At 46.8% G+C, this 23,105-nt stretch overlaps 1 long non-coding RNA gene across 3 annotated transcripts in view; it reads left to right on the top strand.

The window, feature by feature from the left end:
- LOC124109258 (uncharacterized) overlaps window positions 1-22,489 on the top strand; it is a 28,759-nt gene extending 6,270 nt beyond the window's left edge. For all 3 annotated transcript variants that reach the window (XR_009228918.1, XR_009228919.1, XR_009228917.1), the window contains 6 exons: window positions 2,254-2,367; window positions 3,051-3,122; window positions 11,141-11,330; window positions 11,950-12,000; window positions 13,113-19,071; window positions 20,621-22,489. This is a non-coding gene — a long non-coding RNA (uncharacterized LOC124109258). The remainder of the gene's footprint in view (window positions 1-2,253; window positions 2,368-3,050; window positions 3,123-11,140; window positions 11,331-11,949; window positions 12,001-13,112; window positions 19,072-20,620) is intronic.
- The last annotated feature ends 616 nt before the right edge of the window (window positions 22,490-23,105 follow it).

Raw genomic sequence — 23,105 nt, 5'->3', positions numbered from 1 at the left:
AACGCAGAGACTCAAGCCAGGAATAGACAACTCCACCTACTGCAAGAAAAGAAAACAGAGTTCTGAGACTTTTCTTTCTTTCTTTTATTTTTTTGCTCTTCTCATCCAATCTCCTTTACTCTTCAACCTCTGGTCCTCACAACCTCAACATTTGTGAAACCAAGAACTTTGCATGAAATAGGACTTTAACAACTTAATCACCAGAATAATATAATATAGAGGAATTGCATATGCCCCACTTCCCCCCCTTTTTCTTCTTCTTATTTTCTTTCTCCCACTCACTTTTTTTTCTTTCTGTCCTTGTTATTTTTTTCTTCCTCCCCCTATCCCACTTTCAACCTCCTAACTTTTACTATTTATATGTAGGGTGATTTTCTAAATACAGATAGGAGTTTGTATACATTCTTCTGTAAATTACCCCTGTCTATTCGTTAGAGTTCTCCAAAGTTGCTAAGTTAGATTAACCCCATACTGTCACTCCTTTCCCCCTTAATATAATGTCCTATGCCTGACCCTCGGTTTTCCATATGCCACCAGAAATGGCATGCCTTTTATGAAACTAATGACTATATTTTAAATAATAATTGAAGCCAACATCTGTAGAAATAGAGTCTAACTATAAATGTATTAATAATGAAAACTTGCTCATAGATGATGTCCTATTGATATTGGGAACTGTTAACATTATCTACGCTAAGCCTCAGGCCAGCATCATTTCTAAATGGAGAAAAACTGAAGGCATTCTCTCTAAAATCTGGAACAAGACAGGGATGCCCTCTCTCATCACTTCTGTTCAACATAGTTATTGAAACACTGGCCAGAGCAATTAGACAGACAAAAGAAATTAAAGGAATAACTATAGGAAAAGAAGAATTTAAACTAGCACTATTTGCTGATGATATGATTCTATACCTAGAAGACCCCAAAAAACGGACACCTAGGTGATTGCATAACTTAACTGTTATAACTTTTGATGCTATAAACATGGGATGAATGTATCATTATAGTACACTGTCTTTAATTTTTTTTTTTTTTTTGGTTTAACACTGAGGAGTGGTATGTCTGGATCATATGGTGGTTCCATTACTAATCCTTGGAGGAACCTCCATATTGTTTTCTATGTTGGTTGCATTAATTTACAATTTCACAAAGAATATATATGAGTTCTGTTATCAACATAATAAATGTATCATTACCAGCAATTTTTATTATTTGTATTCTTTTTTTTTCTAAATAAAAAAATTTTCTTCCTCACAACATCATACATGTATTCTGTATAATGATGAGGGTTTCGTTCTATCTTCCTTGCAACTCTCCTTCTCCCTCCTTTTCCCTCCCACCTCTCTTCCCTATTTAGTGGTAATCTTCTTCTCATGCTCTTCCTCCCTATCCCATTTTGAGTCACCCCCCCCCCCCTTATATCAGAGAAGACATTCGGCATTTGTTTTTTAGGGATTGGCTAACTTCACTTAGCATAATCTGCTCTAATGCCATCCATTTCCCTGCAAATGCCATGACCTTGTTATTTTTTAGTGCTGAGTAATATTCCATTGTGTATAAATGCCACATTTTTTAAATCCATTCATCTATTGAAGGGCATCTAGGTTGGTTCCACAGTCTAGCTATTGTGAATTGTGCTGCTATAAACATTGATGTGGCTGTGTCCCTGTAGTATGCTCTTCTTAGGTCTTTTGGGTATAGTCCGAGAAGGGGAATAGCTGGGTCAAATGGTGGTTCCATTCCCAGCTTTCCAAGGAATCTCCATACTGCTTTCCAAATTGGCTGCACCAATTTGCAGTCCCACCAGCAATGTATGAGTGTACCTTCCCCACCCCCCCCACCCCTGCATCCTCGCCAGCACTTATTGTTGTTTGACTTCATAATGGCTGCCTTTCTGACTGGAGTGAGATGGTATCTTAGGGTGGTTTTGATTTGCATTTCTCTGACTGCTAGAGATGGTGAGCATTTTTTCATGTATTTGTTAATTGATTGTATGTCCTCCTCTGAGAAGTTTCTGTCCAAGTCCTTGGCCCATTTGTTGATTGGGTTATCTGCTTTTTTGTTGTTTAACTTTTTGAGTTCTTTGTATACTCTAGAGATTAGAGCTCTATCTGATGTTTGAGGGGTAAAAATTGGTTCCCAGGATGTAGGCTCCCTATTCACCTCGCATATTATTTCTCTTGCTGAGAAAAAACTTTTTCAGTTTGAATTCATCCCATTTGTTGATTCTTGGTTTTAACTCTTGTGCTATAGGAGTCTTATTAAGGAATTTGGGGCCTGCCCCCACGAGATGAAGATGAGGACCAACTTTATCTTCTATTAGACGCAGAGTCTCTGGTCTGATTCCTCAGTCGGCCATCTTGAAAGGTAAAGAAACACGCTCCCCCGTGGGAAGCAGCCCCTCATCCCTGGAGCCACCATCCCACCTGGGGTTTCTGACAGGAAGAAGCCCAGAGCCCCCACCTCTGCCAGCTGTCAGTAGTTTGGACACCTGGGAGCTCCAGGTCCAGGGGTAGCTCCATTCCCACCATTGATAGCAGGCCCCCCAGCCTGGGCAGCCCAACCCACTCAGCCCTTGGTGCTGACAGACGTAGAAATCCCACCGTGGGGGCCCGTGCCAGCACCCACACACATTCTGCTGGCAGCCAGGCTGCAAGTCCACTGGAGCAACTAGTCCATCAGCCTCTGCAGCTGCTACTCAGAGGCCAGGGCCTGGGACCAGTGTTTGTCCCAAGAACAGGCAGTCCCAGTCAGCATGGGACAACCAAGTTTCATCCCCCTTAATGCTGCCAGTGTCAGTTGCCTCAATTGCAACTTGGAGGACAGATTTGTCCCCAGTTCTTCCATCTCCCATGGCAGAAATGGGCATCTGCTAAAAAAGTAGAGGGACCCCCCAAACCAGAGAACACCATGGGGCAAGCTTGGGACAGAACAGCTCCAGTGGCTGCCCCTAGGCAGAGCACCACCATGAGGACCAAGGGAGAGAAGGCAAAATACAAACCAGGGCAAGCAACCACTGATGTTTGTGCAATTCATGCCATCCCCCAAAGCCTGACCGTGCAGAACCCCTGAAGCTCTCCTGGGAGGAACCATCACCACCCTCGGAAAGGCCACCTCAACTTGTAAGTTTGTCCCCATGCAATCCAGGAACCTGGGAGCCCAAACTAGCTCCCGGATCTCATATCTGTCTTTGGGGTTCTGTTCATCTCCTCCCCAAGTGAAGGAAAGAGAAGCATGAGACAGCATTTACAGGGTAAATGGGGCTTTCGACATATTCAGCGCCACTAACTAGACCATCCCTATAGTGGTCACTTTACAGGGGACAAAAACCAACTCTGTTCTTGGAGCCACGAGGGCCACTCCTTTAAGTGCCAAAAGGCGCCCCCTTACAGGAACCCTGAATTCCACCTCGGAGCATCAATACCTCCATGAACCAGGCTGCATAGATTTACAGAGGGAATCATATCACCCATTTCCCTGGTGGTAAAGGTGAGGCTCTGGGAAAGGACATGAATTATGAGTTAGTCAAGGTCCTGCCTGGAAGAGCTGGGACTGGAATTCTGGAAATCTGGCTCCAGAGCCTCATGTGCAGAACCCTGCAGGGGAGGCCTGATGCTGGGAGCTTGGAAGGGGGGGACCCATCAAGTTGGGGTGGGGGGCTCAGAGAAGAATGAAGAGATGGGTGTGGCTGGGGAATTCGTCCAGAGGGGGAGACCAATAGGAGAGGGAGGGGATCGAGTGAGGGGACTGCATGAGCAAGGCCAGGCAGCGGGAGTGTGTGGGTCAGGCAGAGGAATGACCTGTGAGCAGCTGGGGGTGCAGGGACGGAGGGGGACAGGATTCAGAAGGAAAAGAAGGTTGGGCCACACCATGGAAAGAGCCAGGTCTGGCAGGGAGACACCACCCCTCCCTGCTCCATCCTCCAACTGTCTTTGAGTCTGTGCCTTGAACTTCCCCAAACCCTCCCTTCTCACCACCTCCACTGGCCCTATTCCACCCCTCCCAGCTCTCACCTCCTCCCTGCCTCGCCCATAACAAGACAAAAAGCTCAAAGCTGCTGGCCATTTCCATGTAGTTCTTTTCCCTGCACCTTGTCCCCACATCTGTCTTAACTTGAACTCCAGGTCGGCTCTGTAGGGGCAGTGGTGGGTGACACACAGGATCTCCCTGCTTTAGAGCTGGAGAAACTGAGGCCCAGAGAAGTAATTTCTACTTCTATTTCAGATCTTGGGCCATCACCCCCTTGAGGAAGCCCTCCCTGCACTCTCTACTACCCTGTCAGGCCTGGTTTTTGGTTATTTGTTCTCAGAGGACCAAGGATTTTTGCTGTAGAGAACTGGCCTCAGGTTGTCACTGTCTATTCATTCACATGGATTAGTTTATGTCTTTCTATGTCACTTGGCATGCAGGGGACACTGGAGAAACACTGAGCGACTGAATGACAGTTTGGGTTCTTGTGACAAGTAACAAGAAGAGGTGTTAGTAGAACATGGATGGGGCACCACATCGTCCCCACTTGGGGTATAAAAAGTCTAGGAAGCTTCTATAAGGGGGTGATGACCTGGTTGGAGCTTGAAACCTGAGTTGCTGGTAGCAGCTGGAACATGCAGGATGGTACCTGGCAGGAGGTGAGCCCCTGGCTCCTGTCACCTTCAGGAATCTGGGTTCAAGGTCCAGTGGTCTAGGTAGCTGGGAATGTGGGCCTGTGAAGGCCTCTGCCCCAGCTCCATACCCCAGGTGACCTTGAGGCAGGCAGGGTGGCACACCCTTCCTCTGCTCACTCCCCTTTGTCCAGTGGTAGCCAAGGGGCATCTGACTCACCTCCTCTTTGCCCCACTTCCCCACAGTGAGATTTATTTTAAAGTTACCTGAAAATCCCTCCAGCCTTCCTGATTCAGCCACCCTGTCCTCTGTGATTCTCTTGTGAAGGTCAACTGAGGGTCCCTGAAGGACTGCAGCCCATGCACCTCACTGGCTCAGCTCACCCACCCCACCCTGTGGCTCTCCACTCTCCCCCACCAGGTGGCAGAGGCTTCTGGAGGTCTTCCCACCAGGAGTCTAGAACAGGCTTATTTATGTAGAATAAAAAAATTACGTATTTCATCCCATTTTCCTGGTCTTTGACAAAACAATTCTATTTGCATAAGACTAATAATTCAGTGACCTCCTTAAAGGCCATTTTTCTCTTGATTCTGGCCCATACAGAGGCCATGCTCTGTTAGAGTGGGAAAATAATTTTTTCTTGGTCACAGATTTATAGCTATAAGCAGAGCACTCTGTGAAAATTCTTTCTAGTGAGTAGTCTGGGCTTAATATTTCCTATACTTACATATTATGAAGGAGACCTTCCAAACATTGTGGTTCTTCTGTGCACCTCATATCCCTTCTCATTATCTGGACCACAAGCCAATTTCAAATTTCCCCATCCAAGCAAATGGCCTAAGGACAGAGAACTCCCAGATGCTCAAACAACAAGGAAACCAGAGAGCCAGGACAGGGCCTCTGTAGTAGTGAGGAGCCTGACCAGAGAGCCAAGTAAAATGAAAGCCTCCTGCTACCCAACTCTGAGGGCAAAGCTGCCAGGAAGTGAGAGGGAAGGGGACATCATGTCTCTGAGCCTCCACTTTGCCCCAGGATCACAGAGGTCAGGGTGAGACCTGTGCTATGCATCTAAGCAGTCTGCCACCAGGTCCCATGTGGGAGAAGGTGGATGTCATCTTAGCAAAAGAGTTTTCTCTTGGACCCCACAGGAGTGGGTCCTGACCTGGAAGAGGATGGTCTGGTGGCTGGTCCAGCTGAGCTGCCAGGTTGAGAGGCCAGCACAGATGTGCACCTAGATGCAGCCTTGCTCATGGTGGTGCTGGTGCCCCGAGGCAAACTTGGGCATTTCTGCTTGGGTGGGCCCTTTGGGGATGGCACTGAAAGGAGGGGCCTAGGTGGCTCCAAGATCATGGTTGCTGTTTGTCCTGTGTAACTTGGTCACCATGGAAATACTCTGGTGGTGGGGGCCACAGAGAGTCAGGCCCAAGCTTGCCTCATAGGTCTGTCTGGTGCTCGAGGGTCCCTCCTCTTAGAAAGGAGATGCTCATTACCCACAGGCTGCTCCCAGGTTCTCTGCTCTCAGGTTCCACTGAGGACACTGCCAAGGGCATAGTCATGCAAGTTGGTCTTTCTGGGGTGGTGCTGGCCCCTCGATTTCTGCTTGGGTGGCCTTTGTGTCAAGCATTAAATGGAGGGGCATTGGTGACTCCCTGCTCATGTTTGCTGCTTGTCTTTTGTCCCTTGGTCACTGGAGGTATTCTGGTTAGAGGTGCTGCAGGTTTTCATGCTCCAGGCTTGCTGTCTGGGCTTGGAGTTTCTCTTCTTTTGGAGCAGATGCTCAGTGCTCCAAAGGCCAGTATCACATCTGGAGGGAGGTCTGTAGTCGTAGAAGCCAGTGATTCCACAGCATGGACTTTCAAGTGCAGGTGGCCTTTCTGGAAATGGTATTGGTCCCCTGCATTGATCGTAGGGGTTTCTGCTTCGGATGACTTTGGAGATGGCAGTAAAATTAGAAGCACCCATAGCTAGGGTGTCTTAGCAGGTCCTAAGCTGGACCCATGGTGCCCAAGTCCTGGAAAGTCCCACAAAGGAGAATAAGCCAGGGCAGTCCCTGCCAGAACCTGGACTCTCCAGCCTTTGAACCCAAAGGTGCAGGATGCCAGCCTTGCCTGCCTTGAGTGTAGTAGTTGTCAAGTGCTTCACAGTCGTTGCACAGGAGCATTGCTGGCACAGTCAGGCATTTCATTGAGATGAATCCAAACCAGGGGAACAGGTTTTTGAGCAGTATTGGATGTGGGAATATATAATGTGATTGGCTTTCTAGAAGGTAACCTCATCGCCATGGTTCCTGATGGGCACTGCTGAAAATACAGAACCATCCGGAGGACTGAAAATTTGATGAGTCATTCATTTATTTATTTTTATACCAGATATTGAACCTGGGGTTCTTAACCACTAAGACACATCCTCAGACTTTTTTTTTTAAATATGTTTATTTAGAGACAGAGTCTAACTAAGTTGCTTCAGACCTCTCTAGCTTGCTGAGGCTAGTTTTGAACTCCATATTTTCCTGTCCCATCTTCCCCAATGCTTGGACTACGGGTGTGTGCCTCCAAGCCCTGCTGGGCCTTTCATTTTGGCCAGATCTGAGCCTCTTAGTACTTTTGTTAGGAAATGGCCAGGAGGAGGGAGAGTGGATCTTAAATGGATGGTTTGTTATTGTAAAGGGCTGGGGATTATAGTTTGAATTAATCTAACAGTCTTCTTAATATTGTCCTGAGCATTGAATTTACCCATATTGACCCTACCTCTCCCCCTGCCCAATGCCACTGTGGATCACTGAGGGTTCTCTATGGTCCGAGTTCAGCCACAACCCTTTTCTTGGTTACTTCTCATAATGACACACCCATGAACTGCATATCTTGACTGGTAACTAAAGCTTTCGTTGGTGGTGCTTTCAAATATGAAACTATAAATTTGTTATCAAGTGACTTGTCTAGAAATCATTTTCTTCCAAATTGTTCCAAAGAGGTCAGACTGGAAGAGGACCTAGTCACTGGCCAGGCTGACCTTCTTCAGGTGTTCCAGACCCTCAGTGATTTCCATCAGTTCCCCCTCTTTGTAAAATCATGCAATAGACTTGTGTTTGGGGAAGCAGCAGGCTTAGGATTGAAGCAGGAGTTCAATAGAGGTTTTCAGCAGGAGGCTATGATAGGAGTCCTCAGTGCTTCCCCAGTGAGCTTGCCTTTTAATAGCAGGTAACCCTGAGAATGGGACAGCTATCAACAACTAATAGATATCAGTACTCACATGAAACAGCTGATGTGCTGTGTTCACCAGCCTATTCTTCTTCTTTTTTTTTTTTTTGATATTGTTTTTTAGTTGTCAATGGACCTTTATTTTATTTATTTATATGTGGTGCTGAAAATTGAGCCCAGTGCCTCACACATGCTAGGCAAGCACTCTACCACTGACCCAAACCCCAGCACCATCAGCCTATTCTTTAAGAAGAAAGGATGTTCATAACCTGTTAGTGTCAAGAAAGCCAAAGGAGCACATGTACTAGTCTCTGGGGAGTAGTAGCCTTCTAGGGCAGGCTCCCTGACTGTGTGTTAATTAAGTGTCCTGGTCCATGTGGGCAAGATGAAAGTCAACCTCAGTGTGAACTGGGAAGCGCAGAGCTGATGACCAAAGAGAGCTGTTCTTTGACATTGCATTTCCTTCATCTATCGTGTTTAGCATGAGGAAGATTTTTTTTTTCCTTGTGGAAATTGAGTTAATAGGTGGTAAATAAATATCTTAGTTGCTTCTGATGTGGCTGAGGAGCACTTTCAAGTGTTTAAAAAACTGGTTTCTGTATATCATTCTATAGCTAATTGCAATTCTTATGAAACCTTCTCATAGGCTGTTTCTGGTTTTATTGGGATTTTTTTCAGCTGCATTGTGAATTGGATGAAGGACATTTTCCCTTCTTATAAATGGTTTTGTGGAATTTTGAGATTTGGGTTTTTATTCACATTTGAAGGGAATAAATCAACCAGCCTTAAGAACATGACATCTTTCTGATGGATAGAAGCAATTCAAGGAAGAATAAGGATGATGTCTTTTAGAAATGCTATAGGAATATTTGTTTGGGGGTCAATAAATAACATGCTTAGAGTTTAATAAATATTTTGTTATGTCATCGTAGTTTCTACATTTTTGTATTCTAGTAGAATTTTATCTAGTTTTAATATTTGTTTTTGAGCAGACATCTTTATCTTGAGAGATATCATTTAGTGTTACTTTTCAAAATTTGCAGCTGTGTAAATCCAGATGCTTGGTGAAGCTGCTCTAGTGTGAGGAAAGCCTCTCCTGTTAGGCCAGGAGCCTGTAAGGCACCATCAGCACATATGAAACCTGCTATGTATTATAAGCAACAGGAAATAGCACAGAAGCTGCAAGTGCATTTAGGTCATTTGGAAGTTGAATTCTTGTCATATCTTTACTTTGCTTAACATATCTTCTCCCCTTTAGTTCTTTCTTATAGTAATTTGAAGCTGATGAATTTACTGGTATTTTCAGGAGAGCATATACAATTAAAATATTTTTCAATTCAGTATCAGTTCAAAGAACTTAGCATCACCTGCCTCTCACCTTTGGTGGGAAGGTAATGAGCAGCCACTTAGCTCTGTGTGCACAAGGATGATGGTCCTGAGTCTCCTGGGATGGCTAGCTAAATCTGGAAGTTCCTTAGGAGATGGAAAGACATCAGCTCCTCATGTTCCATTCAACAGTGAGCACAGGGCGCTCAGTGAACATGCATTAGGTTTGTGAGTGTTCCCTGCAGGGTCTGGTCTCCTATTCCCTTTCCAGACCTCAAAGCTGAATTGTCTGTCCTTCTCTCTGCTCCAGTAGCCTCAGCTATTGAGTACTATTGCCTCTGAGATGCTTCTTTGTTCATACTACTGGGATCTTGCCTCCAAAGTTTAGTTGGAAGAATAGGAGGAAACTGTTGCTTTAAACTGCACACAAAACAAAAGGAAGTGGCTTTGCCTTTCCCTAAAGACATGGAGATAGAGAAGTCCGTTTCCGTGGTCATGGCCATGCTATGGAACAAATTCTTGGCCATTCCACACCATCCTTGCTTCTTATATGTTTTGTGCATCAGTGAATTTTTTAGCCCTAGCATTTTCACCTATGGGAGGCGTGTAGAAACGGAGGCACAGAAATGCCACCTCCTTGCCATTTCATGGGGTCCTCAGGTCTCTGCCTGCTGCCCCACCAACTTTCCCCACAAACCTCTGGAATTTCAGCAGTGCCCTCTGCTGTGGGCCTGTGGAGCCAGACTAAGTTAGACTTCCCGTGACTCAAACTTGGAAGTGATACCCCATGAGGCTTGTTGATTTCTGTTTCTTAGAAACCAGATGCTGATGTGGATCCACTGAGAGAGGAGGGAGCTACAGGCTTTGGGCACAGGATGCTGTGGTGTTTGAAATCCCCTGTAGTGTACCCCATCATACGATCGGAAGAGACATTGGGGCAATTTGATTTCGCACAGGAATTAGAATTCTATGGCAAAGGGGAGGCTATCTCTGAAAATAACCCTCCAGTGGTGCAGAGTGGGGACCATGGCCAAGAGAGGAGCTGACTTTCCCTCTGTCACTGTGGGACTCAGGTCATGGTAAAGTTGGATGTCATCCTTTGTCCCTTAACTTCCTATGTCATGTTATCTGTATATTTGTGCATTAGAGACACATGACTCCTGGATTAGGGTTTCTCAGGGAGTCCATGTATGTGTGGGCACATGTCCCTGATGACAACCTCTAAAGCAGATGCTAGAATGACCCCTGGGAACATGTTGAGAAGCTATGGAGGCCCTGCAAGGCACAATGACTTCCTCAGGGCCACACACATACCCACAAGAAGGGGAAGGGTCTCAACCAAGCTCTGTCTCCCCAAACCAAGGGAGCTGGCTACACCCGGGCCTGTCTGAGGGCCTGATCCAGGGTGTGTTGGTGTAACTGGGTCCACCTGTGCCTATGTCATGGGAAGACTGCAGCCCAGTGGGCCATTGGAACCATCTTGTGTAAGAAAGGGGCTCAGCAAAGGACTTCCTGAGACAGTGACCTCACTTCCTTGGCCATGGAACTCACAGAACTTGGAACCCTGGTAGCTAGGCACTCACAGTCCACAAACAGTCCCAGTCTGCTCACTGGTGTTGAGACAGCAAGCCCAGAGCCATGAGTTCTTGTTGTCTACAGATCTGTGGGTGCTTAAGCCTCAGGGCTTTTCCTGAGTGTGGAGGTGCTGGGTCAGCGCTGTGTCCCAACGACTCTGGCAATTTTTCCCAAGGAGACCAGAAGTGAGACAGGACAGGGCACCACAGGTGTCCATAGTTTAACCCACATTCAGATTCCCCTTTCAAAAGTGCCAGATCTCACCAGGTTTGTGTCTGTGTGTATGTGTGTGTGTGTGTGTGTGTGTGTGTGTGTGTGTGATGTCTCCTGAGAATATGGAGGGAAAATATTTTGATTTCCCCTGATGTATGGCAGTGATTCCTTTTGCAAATGGCTACCGTTTTCCTGTTGAAATGTCCCTCTTTGATTGCCCATCCTAGGGAGAAGAGGACCAAGGCTCATCAGTGGATGTGTCCTGTCTTGTGGAAACCCTGACATACTTCTCTGGGAGCTCGAGGATGGCCTGGTGCCTGCCCTGCAGCAGGGGAACACCCCCTGTGTCCATGGGGTTTTGTATTTGTACCAGGATTTGGCCAGTACCCAGAAGGCTCTGGAGCTGCTGGGTAAAAGGTGTGTATGACCTCCAAGCCCTGGCCCATGGCCATCTCCTGGCCTGGTGTTGGGAATGCCGGGCATCACTCTGAACCTCCGTCAGCTCTGAGGAAAGTAGGGTTTTTCAGAGGAGAACTCTGCCTGGGTGTTTAGAAATCCAAGTAGGATGAGCCCTAGGAGTGTTTGCCTCATAGTGGTCCTGGGACACAGGCTGGCGATGGCTCTGGCCTTTCCCTTGGGGCCTGTCCCCTCCCTGAGAGGAAGTTCTCTGCCTCAGACCTCACTCTTCTGAGGCCTCAGGAAAAGCAGTTTCCACATTTGGGAAGGAGTCTGTGGGTTGCATCTGGGAGGGTTCCAACCTGCCTGTAGACAGAACAGGGACCCCTGGGGTCAACTGAGAGGGTCCTGGCCCTGAGGTAGCCAGGCAGCAGGTGGTTGGGTTCATTCATGGCTCAAATATATATGAAGCACCTACCTTTGGCAGGCACTTGGCCTATCATTTAGGAATCCGTGCAGACAAACTCTCCCAGCCCTCCTGAGCTCCCGTTATTGTCAGTAAGTTAGTCAAGTCCACCAGGCATCTCGACAGATGAGGGACACAGGATATTAGAGGTCACAGCCTCCTGGTATTCTCTAGGTATGGACGCCTCCAGCCATATGTTGAGGAGGAGTACCTTCAAGACAAGAAGTGAGTGGTCTTTGGGCCAAGAGGGAGGGCTGCTGTCTCGAGAGTGGTCACTGGGGGGGCTGTTGTAGAGGATGGCTGGGCAGACCTCAGGGTCTACCCTGTTGTTTCCCAGCAGAGGACAGAGGTCTGGGGCTTACTCTGTAGAAGGAACAAAGCAAGCTGTGGTGGGATTCTGGGTACCCAAGGAAGAGAGGCGTGGCTGGAGCCCAGAGCCAGGCCCCGTGAGGATCCCTCTCCAGCACAGCCAATCCCAGCTGGATTGCCCATGCTTTTTTGTATAGAGACTGGAGAGAAAGTGAGGGGAGAATCCTACCCACACATGTGCCTCACAGTTTTGCCCCCTTTGCTCTGCTGCATGTGACCTGCTTGGACACTCTCTGGGAAGCTCCCCATGCAGGGGACCTTGGGAGGTTCCAGCTGAAGGAGAGGCCCTTTACATCATTATCTTCCAGTTGGTACAGTTGGTGACCCAAGCTGCCATCCCATTCTTTCAAAGTCAGCCATCTTCCCTGGCAGCTACATAAAATTCACACACACACACAAATGCCAGAGGCAGGGGGTCAAGAAACGATTAGACCAGAAGCCTCCACTTCTCCTAGAATGTTTTCTCGCTGCCCTAGTTCTAAAGTCCTTGAGGGCACCTCCCACGTGTGAGCACCTGTGCATTGTGCCAGATGCCCCACCACAGCTATCCGCCTCCTCCCACTAAAACTGTCTATTTTATTTTTTGTGATTTTTTTTTTTTTAATGTCTGGGATGGCATTGTAAGTATTTTAGTAGCAAACATTTATGTTGACACAATAGTGCTCAATCCATTCACCAGGCTGTGCCACCCCCAGCACTGAATAGCTGAAGATGGAGCCCCCTTAGAGCACAGGGGACCTGTGGGGCCCCTGTGCATGGAGCAGAGATGACTGCCTAAAGGGTGGTGAGGATTTCAGGGCATTTTATCCCCTACTTGTGTAAGAAAGGGACTCAGCAAAGGACTTCCTGAGACAGTGACCTCACTTCCTTGGCCATGGAACGTTAACTAGGTTAGATGTCATGTGACACTACAAACCCTGTTCATATAAGACAGCAAACTTAATATGTGTCTTCTTATTGCTCCACAGATCATGACTCACCTTCTTCTCATTCCCTAAGAAACAATATTGAAGTTAGACCAGTTAATTACTCTGTAATGGACTGAACAGTTGGAATAAAAGGAAGAGTTCCATGTTTTGCATTCCAAATAGAAAGCTGTGCCTTGGCTGGGCTGTAGCTCAGTGGCAGAGTGCTTGCCTAGAATGTATGAGGCACTGAGTTCAATCCTTAGCACTACAAAAAAAAAAAAAAAAAAAAAAAAAAAAAAAAAAAAAAAAAAACAACTAAACAAAGAAAGGCATGCTGTTGATCTAAAACTATTTAAAAGAGAAAGAAAGAAAGAAAGAAAGAAAGAAAGAAAGAAAGAAAGAAAGAAAGAAAGAAAGAAAAGAAAGAAAGAAAAGAAAAAAAAGCTGTGCCTCTTGAATAGTTAGTCCCAATGAGAATGCAAGGGAAATGTTCATAAAGAAAATTAAAGTGCTGCTCCAGGGCATATGTGAATGATAAGAAAGCAAAACAGCTGATAGGGATAAAGTTTTCATAGTCTGGAGAACAGATGAAACAAACCACATTCCCTTAAGCCAAAACCGCATCCAGATAAGGCCAAAACATTAGATTTTTCTGATGCCAAGAGAAGGGAGAAAGCTCCAGAAGAAGTCTGAAGGTGGCAGAATTTGGTTCATGATGTTCGAGGCAAGCGGCCCATCTCCATATAAGACAAGTGCAGGGTGAAGCAGCAAGTGCTGATGTAGAAGCTACAGCAAGTCATGAAGAAGATCTTGCTAAGCTATCTGATGAAGACGCGATATGGTTGAGTTTCTCGGTGTCCCCAAAAAGCTCATGGGTGAGACAATGCAAGAAGGTTCAGAGGGGAAATGATCCTGTTATGAGAGCCTAAAGCCAATTAGTGAATTAATCCCCTGGCAGGATGAACAGGTGGCACAGATAAAATGGGGTGCCCACACCCTCCCCAAGCCTGGAGGTGTAGGCGCCACCTATGGAGGAGTCCAGTTGAGGGTGGAAGCGAACAGCAGTCATCCTCAACGTTCCACATTAGGGTTCCACATTGGAGGTTCCCAGCAACCAGCGGCATCCCTCTGCGGGCAGGGCATTCATCAGCGAGCCTAGGCGCCCTAAGGCCCTTTGGGGAGTCCAGTTGAATCGGTGGCTGCATGGAAATAGGCGTCCAAATAGGAGCATCCTCATCCATTGGCGGTGGCGGGAGTCTGCTTCCAGTGCAGTGGAGGTGTTGGCAGCATTGCTGGTGGCCAGGTCGGGACTCCAGTGGCCACAGTGTGGAGCGCTGGCTGTGGCGACAGCGACAGCGTAGGACAGCGGGCCTCAGAGTCAGAGGGCGACCAGAGGATGGGGTGCCCTGTGCTGTGGCTTCCCCAGGCCACTTGTCTTGCTCCTGGCAGGGCCTGCCTGCTCAGGAAGCAGGACACGGCAGGCGGCGGTACCCACACAGCCTCTGAGGACCTTATGCTGCGCACGCAGGTGGCGCCTGGCACCGGCCCTGAGCCCCCCGGGTGGCAGCTCGCCCCACCCCGGGTTCACCCTGCCCCTCCCTGGGTTGCGGCCTCTGGGGGGGGAGTAGGCCCGCTGCCAGCCGGGGCAGCCTTTGGAGAGGACACCCACCCTCCCCAGCGACATCTCTCCTGGGCTGTGGCCACTGAGAGCAGAGGCAGTGGGGGGTGGGGCTACAAATCTTCCCCCTCAAAGCGCATCCCTGGAGCGGGACAAGAGTGGAGGGCATAGATGGCAGAGGGAACCCCAAGACGTGCCGTCCTTGGTCTTGGTCTTCTGCCACCCTTAGACAAGGAAATGTACTTTAAAAAAAATAATTAGCTCTAATTAGTTGTACATAACAGCAGAATTCACTTTGGTTCATTGTACAGAAATGGAGCACAGCTTTTCATTTCTCTGGTAGAACACGATGTAGAGTTGCACCATATGTGCAGTCCTGCATGTACCTAGGGTAATGATATCCCTCTCATTCCACCCTCTTTCCTACCCCATGCCAGTCCCTCCTATCCTTCCCCTTTGCCCCAAGTTCCTCCATTCTTCCCTTGCCCCCCTCATTATGGATCAGCATCCACTTATCAGGGAGAACATTCAGCCTGTTGTTTTTGAGGATTAGCTTTTTTCACTTACATAATATTCTCCAACTCCATCCACTTACCTGCAAGTGTCATAATTTTATTCTCTTTTAAAGCTAAGATTCCATTGTGCACATATACCACATTTTCTTTATCAGTTTAGCTCTTGAAGGACTTCTAGGTTGGTTCCACAGTTTACCTACTGTGACTTGAGCTGCTATAAACATTGATGTGGCTGCATCACTCTAGTATGCTGATTTTAAGTCTTTTGGGTATAGATTGAGGAGTGGAATTTCTGGGTCAAATGGAGGTTCCATTCCATGTTTTTTGAGGAAGCTCCATACTGCTTTCCAGAGTGGTTGTACCAATTTGCAATGCCACTAGCAATGTATGAGTATACCTTTCCCCCCCACATCCTCACCAACACTTATTGTTGCTTGTATTCTTGTTAACTGCCATTCTGGCTGGAGTAAGATGGTCTTAGAGTAGTTTTGATTTGCATTTCTCTAATTTCTGGTGAAGTTGAACATATTTTCATATATTTGTTGATCGACTGTGTATCTTCTTCTGTGAAGTGTCTGTCCATTTCCTTAGCCCATTTATTGATTGGGTTATTTATTCTTTGGGTGTTGAAGTTTTTGAGTTTTTTATATATCCTGGAAATTAGTGTTTTATCTAATGTGCGTGTAGTAAAGATGTTCTCCCACTCTGTGAGCTCTCTCTTCATATTATTGTTTCCTTTGCTGAGCAGAAGCTTTTAAGTTTGAATCCATCCCATTATTAATTCTTGATTTTATTTCTTAAGTACAGGGTCTCTGGTCTAATTCCTAGGTCCTTGATCTACTTTGAGTTTTGTGCAAGGTGAGAGATCGTGGTTTAATTTCAGTCTGCTACATATGGATTTACAGTTTCCCCAGCACCATTGTTGAAGAGGCTATCGTTTAGCTAATGTATGTTTTCGGCACCTTTGGCAAGAATGAGATAACTACATTTATGTGGGTTTTTCTCTGTATCTTCTATTTTGGACCATTGGTCTACATGTGTATTTTGGTGCCAATAGCATGCCGTTTTTGTTACTACAGATCTGTAGTATAGTTTAAGGTTTGATATTGTGATGTCTCCTACTTCACTCTTCTTGCTAAGGATTGCTTTGTCAATAAGGATTTCTCTGTGTCTACTTTTCCAAATGAATTTCATGATTACTTTTTCTATTTCTATGAGGAATGTTATTGGGATTTTAATTGGAATCACATTAAATCTGTATAAGGTTTTTGATAGTGTGGCCATTTTGACAATATTAATTCCATGAGGGAGGAATTGGAATCAGGTACCTGCTCAAAAGGGGACGGATCCGATAGCCACACCCACCTCAAAATGGCAAGGAATGCTTTCCAAGATGTAGTCGGTGTGCTTCCAGAGCCGGGGTGTCTGGTGATGTCAGGGGAACCAATGGCCTTGTGCTGTGGGGAGGTAGCAGCTGAGTGACCTGCGTGGGAGTGGAGCGGAGTCTCGGCGGTCTGCAGATGTGTTGGTAGGTGGTTCTGCTAAGGCGCTGGCCGAGTCTTAAGTGAACTGCAACTTTGGCTTTGGGTCCTGCTCGGACACTGAGGCCCGGAGTCCTGCGCAAGGTCACAGCGCTGGTCATTTCTGTAGAGAGAAGCTGTACAGGGGCCTCTAACACTCTCAAGAGATGCAGAATTCCTACTAGGAGAGAGATCTGGGTCACAGAGCAACACAGATGCTGCTTCCCTCTGGTCCGCCATCTTGAAAGTCTTTTCAATTTCTTTCTTTAGTTTTCATTGTATAGGTCTTTCATCTCTTTTGTTAAATTTATACCCAAATATTTCATTTTTGAGGCTATTGTGAATGGGATAGTTTTCCTAATTTCTCTTTCAGAGGGTTCATCACTAATAGATAGAAATGCATTAGATTTATGGATATTGATTTCATATCCTGTGACATTGCTGAATTTGTTAATATTAGAAGTTTTCTGGTGGAGTTTTTTTGGATCCTGTATGTGTAGAATCATGTCATCAGCAAATAGGGATAGTTTGAGTTCTTCTTCCCCTATTCCTATCTGCCGCAGTCTGGCTGGGCACAATCAGGAGCCACTTGTCAAAAGAAACTAACTTTATTTTTAGAACCACACACGCCAAACAAAACAGCCTCTCAGGAAAAACCCTCAGAGCCTCAACTGCCACCACCGGCTTTCCACAAGCCTCTCTCTCCCACACAAGCTTCTCTCCACCTCCCACAATCCTCCTGCTCTTGAGGCCGATTGGCTGGGTCACGTGGGCGGAGCCAAAAAAGTCCCCCAATGAGCAGCTCCGTGGTCTGAAAGGGCAGGGAAACAGCCCAATGAGCATCACCGCAGAGGAGCCAATCAGCTAGATGTTGCTGGGGCCGCTGTGAGCCAATCATCAGCCAGCAGCTGGAAGTTTGCTGGCAGCTGGAAGTTTGCTGGGGCCCCTTTGGCTGTGGCTCTCAACACCTATCCCTTTAATTTCTTTCATCTACAGCTCTGTTGTGTAGTCTAAGCTGTAGTGGAGTTTAAACAGCAGTATAGTTTAAACTCTGGCTAGAGTATCAGGGACTATGTAGAGTAGAAGGTGAGAGAGGGCATCCTTGTCCTGTTCCAGTTCTGAGAGGAAATGCTTCCCATCAGAAATGCACTTTGAGGATGAAGAGGTCCTAGTTCCTCTGCTCTCTCCCCCCACAGCCCAGGTGGGATGTCTCTTAGGAAGGTGGGGGTCCTCTCCCAAGGCTGCCCCACCTGGCAGATGGCCCAGTTCCCCTGCAGAGGCCACATCGGGGATGGGGCGAGCAGCCACCCGGCGGGCTCATGGCCAGTGCCAGGCGAGGCAGGTGTGGGCAGCCTAAGGTCCTCAGTAGCTGCCTGGGTATTGCCACCCCCCTCGTGCTGCTTCCTGAACAGGCCGCTCAGCCAGGACCAAGACCCAGGGCCTGGAACAGCCACTGCAGAGGCCATTCCAGCCTCTCGTCGCCCTTCCACTCTGAGGCTCACTGCCCTGCGCCCTCGCTGCCGCCGCCAGCCTGGAGCTCTTCACTGTAGCCATCGGACTCCCCACACGGTCGCCAGATGCCACTGCAGCAGGATTCCTGTTACCCCAGCAGGATGAAGATGCTCACCACTGGACGCCTCTGTGTCCTCAGCCCCGTTTCCAGACTCTACTGGTGCTGCCGCCACCGTGCAGCAACCAAACTCCCAAACCCCAGCTGGACTATGATGCTGCCCACCAAGGGCCCAACGTCAATGCCCTTCACCCCCCGCCATGATGCCTGACTCCAATGCCCCATGCCGGCTCCCGGATGAAGCTGCATGTTGTTGCTGCCACCACCAGACTCCATCATGGACGCATGACAGCGATACTCAGCACTGGATGCCCACTTCACCCACTGCAGCCAGACTCCTGTGGCACTGCAGGACAGAAATGATCATGGCAACATCCCTCTGTTGTCACCACAGCAGCTTCTGGACTCTTCTGCTGCCACCACCACTGTGAGTATGCAGCAAGGGATCTCCCAAACAGCAGCTGGATGCCAACACCTCAGCTGTTGCCACCCCCACGCCAACTCTCAACTCCGGACCTCCTTCGCCTGATGCCCTACGCCTGAAGCAGCTACATGTTGCTGCTGCTGCCACCAGATGCTACCACTCCATGAGGCCTCTTCAGTGATTCCATCCCAAAGATGCTGCTGTGCTGCCCAAGACCACAGAAGCTGGGAAGTTGGGCAGTCTCCATCCCAGTCGCCTCATCAGTGCCCACCGCTTGCCGCCTGCCTTTCCTCCCCCAGGACCACCCACCAGTCCTTCTGGGCCTTTGAACAGGAGTTGTGCTGACTCAGGGAACTCATCCAAGGAAAACAAGTGAGTACTTTAAACAAAGGTTGCAGTCCTCACAGCAGGCAGTGGGCGGGGCTAGGTGGGTCCAGCCTGCTGGTGTGGGGGCAGAGGTGGAGCTACTGGCCTCCTCTGGACCTTGACCCTGTGGGGCAAGCTGGAGAGGGATCTCTGGCTGCTCTGGGAGCCCAGCCTGGAAGCAGCTTCCTAACTCACCCTCACACTCCTCTCTGAAGGGGACTCTGGTTTCCAGAGAAAGCCATCTGGGCTCTTGGGCTCTGGGCAGTGGTATGAGCCAGACTGGACAGACTCCACCCACCTGGACTTGGGGAAAAGCCCCCTCTTGGGAAAATACCCTCCTAGAACTACCAAACTTAGTCTGACATTGGCTTCTTTCATGAGATTATCAAGAAAGGAAAAATATGTTACCTAGTTTTGTCTTGCAAAGGGTAGTGTGGGGAGAGGCAAAGGCATCAGAGTTGGTAGAGCTGAATTCACATCCCTTTTAACTGGGTGACCTTGTCCAGGGTCCAGAACTAGGTACAACCTTGGTTTTGCATCTGGTAAAACAAAGATGGTGAGGATGATACGCTATCACCATCTGTCATAGCTGGAGACCTCATGCGTGGTTCATAAATCTGACTATTCCAATAACTTAAGAAAATGACAAAGAAGGCACACAACCACACAGAAGTACCTTTTCAATAATCCGGGCGTGGCTCTGTGAACGTAAGGGCCCATGGAAAGACATAGAGCCACTGGAATTCTTTATTTTTACATAGGAGACACACAAGGGGAGTTTCCATAGAACATTTTATCCCAAAAAGGGCAAAGGGGTCGGAATACAAGGGAACAGATGAGTGTAACTCAACCCCAGTGGGTGATGCCTACACCTGGAGCCATGCCTTGTTATCTGAGCTGGGGTGATGCCCACATTACTGCAACCTGGCACTGCCCTGCCAGACTGAATGCAGTAATTGTTCAGAACCCGGTGCATCAGGGCTTAAAGGCGTCTGCATCCAAGGCAGCTCCCGACAATAAGCCATGGGCAAATCAAGTTGTTCTGCACTACCTCACCTTGGGAGCCAGGTAGGCATTCAGCAATATTTCCATGCAGAAATATATTCTCAGACTAAAGGTGACACACCTAGAAGTGCACCTTTGGATGACAACTGACCTGTGAGGTAGGGAGTTGAAATTTACATCATGTTTTTAGAGGAAATAATAATATATGGAAGGTCATAAACCAAAGCATGAAATGTTGGGTCAGGCTCATGGAATTAAAAGCTGTTTTCAAATTTGTTTAAAGTTACATTGAGATAAATCTATGTAGTTCAAACCTTCCAGGATATCCCCCACCTCTGCCGCACACACAGGGAGCAGTGTCCACAACTTTTTTACTCCTCTTTACAGTATCACCAAATGTATGTGTGTGTGTATACACACACACACACACACACACATATATATACTCGCACACATATACATGATGTATTATGTAATATTTTGTTCTTTTTGGTTTGTTTTTAGACTGTCTGTAATAGAATCTCATGTACATTCTTTTGCTCCCCTTCAGCTGACCATCAGGAAGAAGGAAACACCAGAGAAGCTTGAGGATCAGAAGGACACTAGCCCTGCTCTGGTCACCCTGGAAGCTGGCTAGCCTGCACACACCAAAGCTTGAGGAAACAGCAGCCCTGCTTCAGCCACTTGAGGGCTGGCTGATCAATGCAAGGAGGAAAATAAACTAGGCAACAGGACAAATGGACTGTTTCGTCCTGTAAGAGGGCTCCCACACTGTGGGGCATGGCCACCCCTTACTTCTGTCATATGCACAGTCCTCTCCTTGGTCTTTACTACAGGACTGACAACCACCAAACACACAGCTAACCCATAATGGGGGGCGGGGCAAGGGAAGATGGGAGGGACTTTGGATTGGGCAGAGGGGAGTGTGGGAGGGGAGGGGATATGGGAGTGGGAAGGATGGTGGAATGAGGTGGATTGTATTAATCTATGTACATGTATGATTGCAGGAATGGGGTGACTGTGCACTGTGTCTAACCAGAGAAATGAAAAGTTGCCTCCGTTTGTGTTTAATAGTCAAAATGCATTCTGCTGTTATATATAACTAATTGAAAAAAATTCATAAAGGTCTAAGGCTTAAAAGGAAGTTTAGACACTTTAATGGTCATATAAATATGTATACTTTTCTTATATAAAATTTAAACTTATTAATTAAATTGAAAAAAAAAAAAAAACAACTAGCACATGTACTAGTTCAAACCTGAAAGGGCATTAAGGCTTGGGAACCAAGCTCACTCTTTGGAGGATGGTTTTTCTATTCTTGGTGGATTCAAAAGTTTAATTGACATAGTATGGATTATGCTATTGTTTATTGCTTTCATATTTGTCTCCCCTTTACAATGAAACTATTGGGTCAACTATAGAAGCAGCTGTTAGAGGGGGGGGGGCAGGAGGAGGGAAACATGGAGGGAGAAATTAAGATTATGGCATTATATAAAATTTTAAGCCTAGAAGATGATGTTTTTTGATTTAAAGGGTTAAATAATGAGCATAGAGGGGGTAACGATGTATCACAAATACTCCAAATAGTCCAAATGATGTAGTGTCCAAAAGATCCCCACCTTAATTGTAATATATAAGCCTTTCTCCTAGTAAACAAGATTTTTTTTTTGAAGTCAACAGGATTTCTAGAGAGCTCATTGTAGTTTAGCTCCTCTTTATTGTAAAGGTCAGGTTTCTCTTTCTTGTAAAAGTTAGGTCTGCAGGGCTGGGGTTGTGGCTCAGTGTTAGAACACTTACCTAGCAGGTGTGAGGCACTGGGTTTGATTCTTACACCACATAAAAATAAAATAAGGTATTGTGCCCATCTACAACTTAAAAAAAAGTTGTGTCAGCAATCAAACTTGTTGATGTACAAAAGTTACTCTTTCTCTTTTCTTAGTAAAATCTTGTGAAACCTCTGTCCAATCTAAGAACATGGAAGAAAAAGTAACTATTATGTTAGCCATTGTGTTGTGTAACCATTCACTGAGTAGAAATCCCAGAGAACTTCCATACCTGGGGTCCAGGGATTTTTTGGCATTAGCCCCTCTGGATTACACCAGCTTAAATAAACCTTGTTCCTGCACATTTCTCAAGTGTCCAGCCTCCTCTGTCCTACATCAATACCTGCTTGAAATGCTAGAATGTCCCCATTCTTGAAGGACACTCAGAGACAGTCTCTCTGGCTCTGCCACAGTATGAATTCTATCCAAAGATATTAATCACAAAAAACTAAAGGGAGATTACACTATAGTGACCTCCTGGGGGGAGATTCAGTGTTGCATGATGAAACTTGTATACATATATTGAATTGCTATGATATACCCTGTAAAGTATAGAAATGATACATCTGAATAAACATGTTTTGTGAGAAATTGAATGTCATGTTTGCATTTGGGGTTGTTTCTAATATTATGCTGTAATAATATTTAATGATGTGATTACATTTTTTTAAATCTGAAAATAAATCAGAATTTTGTACAGTAACATTGTTAGTAAAGGGGATATTTTGGTGATTAGAATGTTTGCTTTCCTGTTAAAGCTAACTTGTTGAATTAAAGCTTTGCAGCAGACACCAACTCCATTAGAACCTCAGTCTGGTGAAGCCACAGCGTGGTGCCTGACCAGGGAAGTGCCCATGTGTGCCTGGTTCTTTGCCACCTAGTAGATAGGAGCCCTGACCCAGGGGGGTGGGACCTGCATTCCTGCCCCCTTACTTTCTCATGTTGGGGCACCTTGACTGCTGTGCTCTGCTTTAATCTCTCATCGGTGAGAATATTTGTCCAATGTGCCATGGGGCTGTTGAAGATCCGTGATGAAATTTATGAAGTTTAATGAAGTCTGGCTGGTTTATAGCTGAGGAGTGGCGCACCCTGCCAAAGCTGCCTATGTGACTGCCCTCTACCTGCTTTCCTGTGTGGTCCCTGTGGAAGGCAGGGGCACTCCTGTTCATCTGCCATGCAGCCTGCCAGTTTCAAAGGGTGAGAGATGTTAAG

This window comes from Marmota monax, unplaced genomic scaffold, assembly GCF_021218885.2.
Source record: "Marmota monax isolate L192 unplaced genomic scaffold, Marmota_monax_Labrador192_F-V1.1 WCK01_AAM20220418_F8-fsc00299, whole genome shotgun sequence".
In the NCBI taxonomy this organism is placed as follows: Eukaryota; Metazoa; Chordata; class Mammalia; order Rodentia; family Sciuridae; genus Marmota; species Marmota monax.
This window is presented reverse-complemented; position numbering and strand designations above follow the sequence as displayed.